The following is a 14,337-nucleotide window of genomic DNA, read 5'->3' on the forward strand; positions in this document are numbered from 1 at the left end:
TTGTCTAAAGAGCAAAGGATGATAATATGAGGTGATGTAACAGTAGATTCTAACTTAAATCTTTCGAGAAATTCTCGCCTAGTATTATTGATTTCAACAAGCGCGTTGGATATGCCGTAATTTTGGGGGGAACCGTACACTTCATCACGTCTCCAGCTTTGGGGCTGTGTTCTTCTCCCATAACTCCTTTTATCACACTCCTTACCGTTTACCCGCCGGGTAAGGCAACCAACTAAAACTACCTCTGCTTAACCTCCCTGCCTTTCTGTAAACCTTCTTAATTGTTCCGTCCCCTTTTCCTTTCCCCCATTGTAGCATAGCCAACCAGGCTCAGTCCTGGTTAACCTCCGTGCCTTTCATTTATCATTTTCTCTTTCTCTCTCCTTCTCCTTCGTTCTGGTGGCACTTCGTCACAAAGCAAAGCTATCAGAGGGACGTTGCGACATCCATACGCGGCTTTGCAGTGAGTTTCCAAGCTCGTCTTGGCACAGCCGAAAAAGGTCAGAGGGGCGTGCTCGACTGGACGCAAACGGCCCCTCGTATGGCGGACGCTCGCAGCTCCGATTTCGATGGCGTTTCGAATTATTTGACCCACTGTGTGCCTCCTTCCCCGAGGTTCCCTAATGAGGTGGAAAAACACGGCGGGATTGTTTCGCGCCGCGTTGATTGGATCGTTTATCTCCCTGTCCAGCCTTGCAGAGAACGCCCCGTCCCGTTTGGCTCTCGACCTGTGTTACTTCGGCCTCTTGCTGCTGCGCCGGCTCCGCGCTGGAGCGACGCGTATTGCGCACCTGGCCATTGTGCTCTTTTCTCTGCGCAGTTCCTGCCCCATTTGAGCCAGAGAAACACGATATGCCCCTGCGCGCAGGTTCGAGTTTCCCGGGAGGGGGCGCTAGTTGGGGTCCCTCGGGGGCGTTAGCCGCTTCTCTGATTTCCGCTATCTCGGTTCTTTTATCGTGGCTGCGTCCTCTCAATTACGCCTGTCCCATGTGGCGAAAGAAAATAACGAGTCTGTTAAAGTCATGTCAGGTATGTTCTTTTTTATTTCTGTTTTTTTTTTTATGCAACGGGTGGCCAATGGCTATAAATGTACTTAACGGTAAACGTTAAAGTAGAAATCAGAATATTTATGTATCTGATATTTTGTAATGTATTATGTATAGATACATTAGAAACATTACATACACTACATACATTACATTCTTCATGGTGATAAGCGGTACCGGAAAAGTTGCGAAAATAGGAGGAGTCTCGACAAATTCATGTCCGCACGTCGCAAGCTCTGATCGTTAATAATTCTTCTGTTTTACGTTAATATTCAAAATAATAATTCCAAGTAAGGCCCTTGACAAAATAGCGCAGTGCTCTTGACGGCTTCAGGCGTGGTTATATTCAGCAGAGAACACCGCAAGCACAACTCAACAATGCCCAGCAGAGGCGAGAATTTGGAGTCAAGTTTAGAACAAAGGAGAATCATGCTCTTCTCTTAGGAACCATTCTTTCACCGCGGTTTTCTCCAAATAACGCAAGAAAAGCTCTATGTGCTATGCTGATATTTTTGTTTTTTATTTCACGCAACCTAGCCAGACAGTGTGTTGACAGGGTGCATGGGTATCAACTTTATTTTCTTGTCGTTCTTTTTTTTTTACCTCATGCTTAACATTGCATCCTCTTATATGCTCCTTTATATTGTTGTCATGTCCACCAGCATTATAACTTTTGGAATAATTTTCATCGCTTCTTGCTTTTGAGCCAGTATATAAGGGAACTTGAGTAGCAGCAAGCCTCCAACATCTGCTCCTTATCGGGCCGATAAACATAATTTTCCATAGTCAACAATCCGAAAGAGCAAACATTTGCTGTAGTGCAGGGCGGCGCCCATGTACAAGGAAGGCACGTTTACCTATCTTCGCAATATTTCACCGTTGAAGCTATGCGGGCATGTTAAAATCTGCTTACTCTCCAGAAATCGACAGGAGATTTAAGCATGAAATGGCAACTGGAAAAGCAGATTGGTTGGAAATGATACTAGCCACAATATTAAAATGGGTGTAGTGCATGTTCGCAACCACACACCCTACCGCACCACACCACACCAAGCCATACTGTGCACTGGTCCGTATTGACGCTGCCCAGTCAGAAGAATAAAACCGGCTGAAGGCGGCACGACAGGCAGTGAGAGACGCCAGGGAGACAGAGCGCGCTGTCCAGCTACAAGAAGAAAAGCGCACGAAACGTCTAAAGGAGCACTCTAAGAACAGTTTACACCCTTTGGCGTGCCCCTTCTGCCACACAACGATAATCGTCATCTGCCTTGATGCGTTTCCTTTCTTTATCGCTGCGAGCCCGGAACTTTCCAGTAACGAACGGCACACGCGTTATCAGCATAGAACAGTTTAAACCATTTGGAGTGCCCCTTCTGATAACGCGCGTGCCGTTCATTACAGGAAAGTTCCGGGCTCGCAGCGATAAAGAAAGGAAACGCATCAAGGGAGATGACGATTATCGTTGTGTGGCAGAAGGGGCACGCCAAAGGGTGTAAACTGTTCTTAGAGTGAGGCGACACACGTACAGCCCGCGCCGCAGAACTCACGGGTCGTTGGAGAGGAGGAGACAAAGGAGGGGAAAGACAGGGAGGTTAGCCAGTGTATAGTACCGGCTGGCTACCCTGTGCTGGGGAAAGGGGTAAAGGGAATAAAAGGAGAAAGAAGAAGAGGAAAAAAGGAAAAAAAAGTTCACAGAGTAACGCGAAACTACGCTCTACAACGTTCAAAGGCGGTCACACAATTCGCATGTCCTTAAAAACTTCAACAAAGCCCTTAAGGCCTTCAGTGCCGAAGCCCGTCTGGACCAATGTCCTAGAGCTTTTTCCTCTGTAAAGGGGCGATTGTCCAGTTTTGCGAGAGCGGTCACAAGCACTGTTCTTCGCACTGCGTAACGGGGACAGTCACAAAGGAGGTGTTCAATCGTCTCCTCGCAGCCGCAGGTGTCACAAGTAGGGCTGTCGGCCATTCCGATACGGAATGAATATGAGTTCGTGAACGCCACGCCGAGCCACAGGCGGCACAGAAGTGTTGCCAACGGGTCGTTGGCGTTCAAAAGAGCACAGGCAATCCTGTTTCAGCGTCGAAAGATGACTATGAAGTGTGTAGTGCCTTGTATCTGGAGTTTTGAGCGTCGCTATTGGGAATGACAAATAAACTCCAGCGTACTAGAATTTACAGCTTGAGTGATATTGTGAACAAACATTAGGAAAAACTCGGAAGCAATATTTTTTAAAGAACTTGTTTCGGCAGTAACTAGCATATGTAATGTGGTCCTGTACAAAGGTTTGGGGCCAGAGACTGCATATTTGAAAATTTTGACTGGGTGTCCGCTTGATCTCATTTCGTTCTCGCAACTTTCCCGGAAAGCGGCTTTGGCTTTTGTCTCAAGGTCACTTGAAGGTCACCGACAGTGGCAGCTAAAAGCCGCTCATGCTTCAGAAGGCTTCGTTGAGCGAGCTTTGTTTACAGTTTTAGAAGCAACTGTACTGTCTTTGTGTCTCTTGATATTGGCTGCTCTGCCACCACGTCAAGCGTTCGGTTATCTGCAGTCACTGTGAGTCAGCGATAGTCGAAAGAAGGTCATTTTATTTCCGCTTCGTGGCGCGGCCATCGGCCATCCTGACATCTCGGCTGAGTGGAATTCGGCAAACCGTTGACAAGTGTTTGATTGCCACTCGGCGCCACCGCCCTGGAATCAAGTGAGCGCATCGAACGATGCCCGAGTGTGTGTTAGTGGGGGTGAGGTGAAAGTTCCTTGTCGTAACACGGAGTGGACGGCCTTACTTTGCGAATGTTGGCAAGTAGTATACGGCGGCCGCGGTCGCAGCGCAACAACCCCCGGGGGCGATCGAAGCTCTGACAGTTGGCGATGGCGCGCAGGTGACCGGAAATGATGTCCGGGAATAGCGGCGAGACTCGGAAAGGCGGCTAATCAGCGCTAGGCCACGCGTCGCGCTCTGACACGCGTTACCAGACTCCGCTGCTTGTGAATGCGGTGCAGCCACAACGGCGGCTGTCCTCTGTCTGCTGAAAGGACAAAGAACAGACTGCTTGTTTGGAGGTGGGCCTGCAGTTTGCAAAACTACATATGCAATAGAGCATCGGCACTGGGCTTCACCGGCACCTTCAATGTGGAATCACACAACGTGAGAGTAGAGCGCTACATATCTGAATCGTCATCGGCGCGCGCGAACTGCCCGACGCTTCTCCTTTGAAATCCTCTTCCGCTCAGTTGAAAAGATGCTCCTTTCCAACGTTGGTGTAGCGGCTTGAATAGACTCGTCGCAGATACAGTACAGCGTGGAAAGCTTTTCAAACGTCTACCGTGCAGAATTTCAATGGCCGGTAAAATGCTACGCAGCGTTTACGCAGGCAGCAGATTCCGTTTGCCGCTGTGATTTAGCGGTATTATATCAAGTATAGACTTCGAGCCAGTAAGTCGGAACGGAACGAAACAAAACAATTTTTTTGACCGGGACGAAAACGTAACCGAAACGTTATTTATTATTTTGTTTCGGAGTGATACCGAAATGTTTTTGATCCGTTTTCGGTTCAAGAGGAAAGTTGGCAATCCGAAACAACCGACGCCAGACAGCGTCAGAATTAGCGCGTATACCTTAGGGGTCCGCATAATCACGTATCCCAGGCAGGGATAGTGCGAGCGATAGCTCATCGAGCACTACACTAATCTAAGCCTGACGCTCGGTGCACCAGCAGATCGGCATCGTAGCAAAACCCAGGGCTTGCGCGCCGAAGGGCTTATTGTTTCGTTTTCTACGGGCACAACGCTTTGTTACCGAAGTGCTATCGTTCGTTTGCGTTCATTTAAGTTCGTTTAATTGGAACAACTGTCTCGCATTTCGGCGAGTACGCTCGATGACCTGCTGAGTGCTCAGTGCCTTGACTCAAAGCACTGAGCATGATCTCGGAATTCATAATTTACTTATTGAGAAAAATGAATACGATGTTTTTATTGTTACTGTGCTTCGAAAATTTTTGGGTGCGAACCAAAGAAGGAAGGAAGGAAAGAAAAAGTGGAGAAGGAAAGGCAGGAAGGTTAACCAGTTTGGCTTAACCGGTTCGCTACCCTACACATGGGAGAGGGATGGGGCCGATGAAAGATGAGGAAGGGAGCGAGAGAGCACATAGCACAGCACACACACATCGTCCGTTAGAGTCCATCAGCATGGCATGGTACGTGATATTCACTGTCACAGCCGCTTGTCCAATGCCGTCTCTTTCAAAAACAGAAGTAGTCTCTTCGTCGCCTTCACCGCTATGAACCGTTACGGATCATTTTTTTTTTCGTTCAGGAGCAGAATTAGAAAGCAACTTTTTTTTAGTGGAACGAAACTACAACCAGAACGAGAAGCATTTCGTTTCGACACCCCGCTTCGAACCTCTGTACGCCAAAATTACGGATTTGTCATAAGGAAGCGTGTCCAGTATCTTCTCCAGTTCTTGTTTCTTGTCCTTTACATGTATTTTGTAATTTCTTTCTTTCTAATGTGCGTCTTCGTGCCACCGCAGTGCGCGTCACTTCGAGTGTAGTTGCTGGCACGACGCGTGTGTGTCGTCACTACGAGGTTTGATTTCCCTCGTTGACGTGGAAGACGCTAACTCGGGAGAAGCAAAAATTATGACAAAAGCGAGGAGACAGATTAATCAATACTACGCATGCACGTAAGCTAGACTACTGTACGCCGGAGCGACGGGTTGCAAACTACGATTCGATTCCCGCTGATTATTTAATAACGTGAGCTTGCTACGCATGCTTTATATTGCGGATCATTTACTACGAATGGAAACTTCATTTCCACGGAATGGAAGGGGCGACGAGATAGCAGGCGGGCCTTAGCAGAGCCCCAAGTTTGCGGGCGGAGAGAAGAGCTTGCGTCCGACGAACAGGACGATCCCACGTGACAAGAAGACAAGAACGAAACCAAGCGCTCGCCCCCTGGGCTCCAGGTTACTGGAGGCGCGCGCTGCATTTCCTGCAGTGCTCTGTTTTCGTCTCTCTGACACACATCCGCGTGTGCAGAAACGAAAAGCTTGCGACAGAAAGCACTCGCCTATACGCTTAGTATAGCGTTCCTTTGGGCTTTAAACTCCGCCAGCCTCTCGCCTGTTTTCAACTAACTGTTAGACCATTTCGTGCCACTTATACGCTGTAATCGCTTGTTCACTTAACGCCAGTCAAAATCTTCGCAAATTCTTCCTCTTTTTTTTTTCTTGGCGCCTCTGAAGGCAACATGAGCAGGTCGTTCAGACGAGGATCACAGCAGCGCCAGCATGTCCCGAAAAAAACCAACAGTACCCCCACCCCTTTCTCCGCCCCCCTCTCTGCTTCACCCGTTCTCTCTGACATCGCTTTTTTTTTTTTTGGGGGGGGGGGGCTATCGTGTGCTGTCAGCGACTGTAAACGAAGACTAAAACAACGACGCTGTAAACAAGAAGACCTTCCCTTTCAAAACTTCGACAGTCTGATGTTTCTCCGTGCCGGCGGCACGGAGAGGCATCAGATTGGCAGTAACCCAGCAGTACACCCTGTTATTGTCAAAACACTTCAGCGGACACAAGTTGCATTACGGGTGGAAGTTTGACGAGGGCGCTGGTGAAGGGGCTGGCACTAAAAGGCGAACGCAGGGCGAAGTTCTGACGACGCAAAAGAAAGAGACATATATAAGGGAACACAATCCTCGCGTATACGGGCCTTTCTCCTTATCAGCGCTTTTTAGAAACACGCAAAAAAAATAATAAGAAAGGAGCGAAGGAGCGTGGAGGCGAAGGTACCGTATCTCGGGTAACTAAATATCAACGCGATACATCGTCGTGTGTCCAGGCCCACCGTGTTTGCGGAAGAGATGTAGCGTCGGCAGAGACCACTGCCCGTTCTTCGGTTAATAAAAACCTTGCGGGTGTATTGGCTGGCACGCTTTCAACGAGTCGCGACGCGCCTCTAAAAGGCCCACGGCTTCCTGCTGCACCTGCCGCGTTTCCCACGCGTCAACGGGTTTGTTCCGCGGAGTGCGCGTACAGTTGCGACCCAGGTTACAAAGATGTGGCGAGCTGTTTGGAACAAGACGATGTTGCGTGCGGCAGTTTTCGTTAGTTTTACGGCGATGTTAGAATGTTGCCCTTTATTGCGAGCAGAACAAATCATCACGGAGTGGTTGGGGCCGAGGTGGACAATTACCCTGTCTTCAGCTTTATTTTATTGTTATTTGCGGAGTTACTTCGGTACTTTTCGTCCGCCTCAAAAGCATCACGTTTATATTCTCGTTCCAAGTCGGCACATTTATATGAAAGTCTTGGGCAGTCTATATGAAGTTCTCACAGTAAAATGTCGGCAATATTTGTGACTTGTAGGAACCCTATGCCAACTTGGACATCATCCACTTATTTGCTCTGCACGACATTCAGTTTCTGGCACTAATAACACAACAGGAGTCTCTGACGCTCATTGTAGCGCGTTTTGGTTGGTGTGGGCTGTTTACGACATCAAGGTCTTGTTGCCGTAAAAAAGCGTGGGGATTCAAGCGAAGCTGGTGCTTACATGTACTGCTAGCGGTAATCCGTGTGTAGCTTTATTGTGCACAGAAAATATTCTGCTGTTGCAATGTGGACCTTGTTCTATGTGAAAAGAGCGCAACATGCCAACACTCCTACTAGCTAGTTGCCAAGGCATGACTTTTAGAGATTGCGAAAGTCGTGAACGAAGCCGCACGCGACATCACCTGCATCTTGTCGTTAACCTGCGACTACTACGCCGAGAGATGCCCGTAACTTAGTTGCGAACATTGCATACAGGCGCAACCAAATTGTAGTCATATTGTGCGAAGTTAGTTATACAAGAAACTCGACCCAGGAAGATTACCTATAAACTGAATTCAACGGTACTGCAAACAAACTGTTTTACCGGAACCGTGTCTGAGTGAATGGACGATTTGCTTGCTTATGAGATCGTTGTGCATCGTAATTATCACCCAGCATCTGTGGTAGCAAGCAAGGCGATCAGCCAGGCTGACTTCTCCAGCTTATCATTAAAATCTGTATATCAGTCTCTATCGACTGCAGATTTAATAAGGCATTTATTATTTTAGTGTCGCAACATTCGTCTAGAGGTAGATATAAAGTTACTGCCACAAAGTTACGTATACAGAAGTACAGAAGTATACCAATTTGGTGGGAAACACCGGTTCAGGGTATGCAAAAGACGTTTAGCTAACTGGTGGCAGCCAGGTAAGAGACAAAGTGAAGATGCCCCGCCACAAGACAATATGCACATGCATATAATTTTGACGTTGAATGACAATAACGTGATACCAAGAATGTCAAAAGTAAAGTTGGAGGCGACAGTACATGCCATCGATCACTCATTTTCAAAGAGGCAGCTACTCGTGTTAATCATTATTATTGTTGAAGCAGATAACGGCTCTGTGTAGGAGTTGGCGAAAGGGAGCTGCGAAGCAGAATGCGTGACTGCAGGTTTCGAAAATGCGTCGCGCAGACGACATGAATATTAGATATAACGCCGTATAACCGAAAAGCTTAAAAGGACACGCAACTGAAATACTAAGTGAGGCTAGGTTATGTGATTTCAGATCTGTAATTTGAAATAGGTCAGTTATGACGTGAAGGGGTCTTGATATGCCATGAAGTGCTCGAAAACGCTAGTCAGGAAGCGAGGACACTTTAAATTCTACGCTCCATCTCCGCCATGACCCAATGCATTTCGCTAGTGTCTGTTTCAAGCTATATAATAGTTTACTTGTAAAACGGTCAAGTTGTATTATAATAAAACGAAGAGACGCAGTCTCGAAACTCTTGTAGTTTTCTAGTATAAGTATCACGCAAGTAAGCGTTAGGACCGCGAAATCCGTGGCGTCATAAATACGACACTGGTGGTGGTTTAAAAACAGTAGTTCGGCTGTTAATTTTCTTGCAAGCAAGCAATCTCTTTCAGTTCAAGAAATAGTGAAAGGGTGCTGATAGAGCAATGCGCCAGTTTAAACTAACTTGCTGTTTGTCGGGTTTATCTTATAGCTTGTTTGACGACGGCTGACAAACTCGAAGACAGGCCGTAAATTTGGGGCGGCTATCCCAAGACACAGTTTAGGCTTCACCCTGCGACTGAAAAAGCGCGAATATGTCGCATCGCCATGCTGAAGGATAGGGCAAGGTTATTATCCTCTGTAGGCGAGTGTTCTGTTATTATAGCTCTGTTATTCGTAGTACGTATAGTAAAGGTCTTCCGCTGTATCGTTCCATAGCATTTAGGTAGCTGCGTAACTTTTGCTACGAACTAGTAGCTTCTCAGCCCCATAAGTTACTTGCCGGAACGCTGAGGTGGAAAATAGGCACCAGAACGACGTTGCGTTTCCGTCCAACGGAAAAACCCACGAAAGTTATGAAAGGAAACGAAAAACGCAACACGGACAAGAAGTGCGAAATCGTTTATCTCAATTTGGCGCCACCAATGCGCACTTCTTAGCGGAGCCCTTCGGTTTTTTTTTTCGTTTTTCTTGTCTTCTTATTTATTTCATTTGACAATCAACCCTCCTTCGTGGCTCCCCACAAGCACGCCTACCAGCCCATGGGGCGCCGCGTAGGAATGAATTGCACCGGATCGCGGCCATCGCGGGGGTCGGCTTTTACTCAAGGCCTTTTCGCGACAAACCACGCGTGCAGACTAAAAGGTGATACGGTTTGCGGCGCAAAGCCAGTTCTGTTTGTCAAGCGAAAACATACGGCCGCCCTGCAGCTGTGGCATATATGTCTCGTGCGTGTTTGCCGCAGTGTCCAGCGACGCAATGCCGTAGACCACACATGTGAGTTTTCTTCCATTTCTCCAGCATGTACATCCGCCCGTTTTCTTATGAATGGGAGTTGAGAAGTTGGTAGCAATTCTTTATTACTCAGAGGTATAGTTCAGAATGTCAATTTATTTCTCGCAGCACGGCAGAAGTACGCGGTGGGATGAGAAGGGTAGGAAAAACGCTGTGTTAAGGCAGCTTGAGCAATCCCGCCTTCCCCCAAAATTAAGTAGCACTGACGGCAGGGGACTTGCATACACAGCACAACTTTACTCAGCACAAAGACACTAGAACATGCTGCATTTGTACACACATCAGCAGAACCGTTGCACAACCTTACGCACGCTTGTCACAATATCAAAAGTCGCAAGAAAGAAATGCGTCGACGACGCTTCTTTAACTTAGATATCATATGATATGATGCAACAGTGTACACAAAGGACTAGATAATTAAAATGAGCTCAGGTTCGAGAAAAGCAATTAATGAAGTAGATCACACAAGCCAATTTTTAAGAGAACGCGCAATTCTGATGCGGTTACCTTAAGTGTATTTAATGTGCTTGGTATGACGTACGACAGGGGCATCTGGAAGCCGTAATTTGTACGCAGCCTCAACACAAGGCACGGCTCACACTGTCTTGTGGAACAAGATGACATATTCACTTTTAATTTTTCCGTAGATCGTAAGTGATCTGCGTCATTACAGATTTTAATCTTTAAAAAACTCAAGTTTCGCCCGAAAGGTGAAGCATCGATTGTGATAGCAAATTAGTAGATAGCTTTACGAAATAAGGATAGTAGTCTTATCAGCCGTATAAAGTTGTAAACATTCGCTTACTAACTAAATTAACATGCGCGGCGTCACTCGCGCACAGGTAAACATGAACACATCGCGCTCGATGACCGCTAGAACTCGCTGTCAAAATGCTGGAGCGAGGAAACGCGGCAGCAGCAGCGAGCGGATTGACCCTTCTCGTTGTCTCTCGGTTCAACGCCAACTAAACAACAAAAGCACAGCGTGTACGAAGCTACCGGCACTCGGCGCGTGCACGTTGTTCCCATCGCACATCGCTTAGAAGATTAATTCCGCGCGGGCACGCACTTTGTGCAATGCGCAGATCGCTTTCAATATACGGCGCCTGCGCGGCCGCGCCGTGAGCAGCAGGCGCCATAGTAGAAAGCCTCCCCCCCCCCCAAGCCTCGCGCGCGACAGAAGACGGCGCGCTTCCTCCCCGCCTTCCTCCCTCGCGCACGTGAGATTGAGCATCGATCGTCGGCTGACCCTCGCATGCTTTCACTCGCACGTACATCGTACGGCGCGCGGCGTCGATGTTATCGTGTTTGGACTTTATACGGAACATCCTGGCGATGGCGACGATGACGGCGACGGCAGAAATTCGCTTGGAGTGTCCATATAATTGCTATCGCAATAAAGTTGTAATAATTTATAGTCAAAAAGTGGAGTCAGTTTCACAAGCCTGTACTTCCGGAACAAATGATGGGCATAGGCATAACAAGGCAAGTTAGCGATTCCCCTTAACGCATCCGTTCGGAAGGTTACAAGTTCATTATTTGCGCTCAGACACGGACACAAGTGTAGGAACAAACAACACGGCACATACGCAGACTATCAACTGAGTATTGGCACTGCACAAAAAAAGAAATACACCAAATTTAGCTACACACACTCGAGGGAGGGCAGCGTCCACCCGTCAGTCTTGAACACATGCGGGCAATCTCGAAAGACCAATATTTGATAATCATGATAATTCTTCTTTGTGGAAGGTAATCAAGGACTGACTTGCGCACGTGCTACCGCTTTCAATGATATTCCCTGCCTCAACCTTAAGACGCCCTTATTTAAATTATGGGGTTTTACGTGCCAAAACCACTTTCGGATTATGAGGCACGCCGTAGTGGGGGACTCCGGAAATTTCGAGCAGCTGGGGTTTTTTAACGTGCACCTAAATCTAAGTACACGGGCGTTTTCGCATTTCGCCCCTATCGAAATGTGGCTGCCGTGGCCGGGATTCGATCCCGCGACCTCGTGCTCAGCAGCCCAACACCATGGCCACTGAGCAATCACGGCGGGTGAAAGGATAGATAAGTACACGTGTCAATATTCATCCTTGTTGGTAGTGCTGATTGTACTTTCGCATTTCCTATGGCTTATTCATGTCGTCTAAAACCATAGGGTCCCTTACGAAGGCACCTTGAGGAGAGCTTGTCACCATCGTCTGTGCGAGTTTCCCAAAGGGTGCGTGCCGGCATGCGGACGAGTTGGCTCCTGTTGGACGTGGCTTGGCCTGAAACTTAGTCATGCCTGCGCAAGTGAAACTTCCTTAAAATGAAGTATTCAAATTAAGTTTTCTTAATTTATGTTTCTTAATTTTAACAAGTAAACGAAGAAAAGACAAACGTGCAGTTCCAATGGGCGCACCAATTAACACTCGCCGCGTTTTTTTTTTGTGCATATTTAGGAATCAGCTGGTCATATAGACAAGTACACTGTTCCAACTTGAGATATCTCAACTCTACATCTTATAGGAAATAGTTATGTTTTCATAGTAAGTTCTTATACAATAAAGTAGCGAAACCATCATCTTACTTACACGCTGTTGCAGCACAGACTAAACCTTTATGAAAGAAGTGATGGCTAACGCCAGAAGTGTCTTTAATTCCCTGCCCAACGTATCTTACATATCCTGAATTTTACCCCTCATGATTCTGGATTAAGCAGAGGAAACTTAACACATAGCCCACAGTAGCGTTTTTGATACGGTAGGGATAGCTTTTACTTGTGGATAGTTCGGCAACCCAAATACTAAGTAATTAATTGCTTGACTAGTAGGTTTTAAATCTAGCTTTTAATTGTGCTTTCGTGTGTGCGTGCGTGCTTCCTTTTTCGAACATATGTATTTTTCACGGTCGGAACTGAAGGCGAACACGTTGTTCTAATTTTAATTCATGTGTAACTGTGTTTGAACCTTACAGGGTTAAACTGTTCTGGCTCTCGAACGGGAATGCCCGTCTAGAGGCCGCCTCTTCACGCCATTGCCACGTGTGCGATAAGCACGGGAGCTCCACTTAATTCTCTTCCTCTATACGTAATTGCCAAAACCTCTACACACCAGACTCACGGACATATGCTGAATCACGGGAAACAGCACAGCGCACATTTCAAGCATGCAGAGATCCGTCAGTCGAAAGCATCCGACCGCAATCGGCTACATTATAGCGGAGAGTACGATAAAAAAAAAAGTGCCAGAAAGGGAAGCGCCCGTAAATTGCGTTTCCCGAGTTATTTTCACCCTATTCATTTTTTTCTTCTATTATTCCCTATATATGCCGTTCTGTTTTTCGCCCATTTGCGCACGGCGAGTTCGTAAGATTCTCTGGGCGCGAAGGCAACGACCATATCCTCGGGATTGCACTGAGAAGGGCATCTTTCCGCGAAATTCTGCGTTTCGTCGCGTCGTACGTTAACCCGTTAACTGCGCCGCCCGTAATGCCGGAAGTGGATGACAAGTGGCTCGCCCACTCTGGCTGCAGTCAAGGGCGCTTGGTCGCGTCGCAACACCACACGTCCTCAAAGAGCCGGCGTCGAGCAATAAACCACCGATAAGGGCGTGCGTAGCTACGCGAGCGACCGAGTGCCTAAGCTCATTGAGCGAAGGGGTTAAAGGGCCCTCGTGGAAAGGGGCGGGGTGGCCGGGTAAGGTCAGGTACAATTAGTCCGCAAAGATGGGGCTAACAATCTGGGCTGTATACATAGCAGGGTCGTGCTCAACTGCAACAGTCCTGCGGGCCACTTGAACTGAAAGGACGGACGTTCCGGTGTAGAATTGGGGGTCTGAAGTTGCGGTGCGTAGCGTTGGAGAACCTTCCGGTAGCTACGAGCGAGAACGAGAGAAAGGGAAACAACTTTGTTGCTTTGGTAGCTGCAATGGCATGAAACCAAGAAACGACGATGTCGAGAATAGCCCGGGGGAAATTAACTGTTTTGTTTTGATTGAACCCGCCGACGTGGCTTGGTTGCTATGGCGTTGCACTGTTGAGTACGAGGTCACGTGTTCAATTGGGCGCATAATGCAAAAAGCACTCGTGTACCGCGCATTGGGTGCACGTTAAATAATCTGAGGTGGTCAAGAATTAGCTGGAGCCACGCCCTACAGCGTCCCTCATAGCCTGTTGTGCTGAAGCTGGACGTTAAACTTCCACACTTTAGTTCATTAAATTCCTTAACATAAATGGAGAAATAACATATCGGACGTAATGCAACATTGGTGAAGAAGAAACGTCGCATGTTGGCATCATGAGTTTGGAAGCTTCCGGAAACGCTCGGGTGACTTACTGCTGCCCAGTACTGCAGTTTCTGGGTAGCTTAAGTATGGTACAACTTTGCGGTACGGGCAGTCACGATTTTGTGCTGACGCGACGTATTGCATCGTTTGTTCTTTTTCAGCTTGCGCATG

At 47.5% G+C, this 14,337-nt stretch overlaps 1 protein-coding gene across 5 annotated transcripts in view; it reads left to right on the forward strand.

Annotated features, from left to right (window-relative positions):
• LOC135908347 (metabotropic glutamate receptor-like) overlaps positions 1–14,337 on the forward strand; it is a 348,987-nt gene that overhangs the window by 186,637 nt on the left and 148,013 nt on the right. Inside the window, exon 1 of one of the 5 annotated variants that reach the window (XM_070539031.1) lies at positions 9,749–9,877. The exons of the other annotated variants lie outside the window; for them this stretch is intronic. The gene's annotated coding sequence lies outside the window, so the exon portion shown is untranslated. Of the gene's footprint in view, positions 1–9,748; positions 9,878–14,337 lie in introns of those variants that run through there. 5 annotated transcript variants of the gene reach the window in all.

Source organism: Dermacentor albipictus, chromosome 5 (assembly GCF_038994185.2).
Source record: "Dermacentor albipictus isolate Rhodes 1998 colony chromosome 5, USDA_Dalb.pri_finalv2, whole genome shotgun sequence".
In the NCBI taxonomy this organism is placed as follows: Eukaryota; Metazoa; Arthropoda; class Arachnida; order Ixodida; family Ixodidae; genus Dermacentor; species Dermacentor albipictus.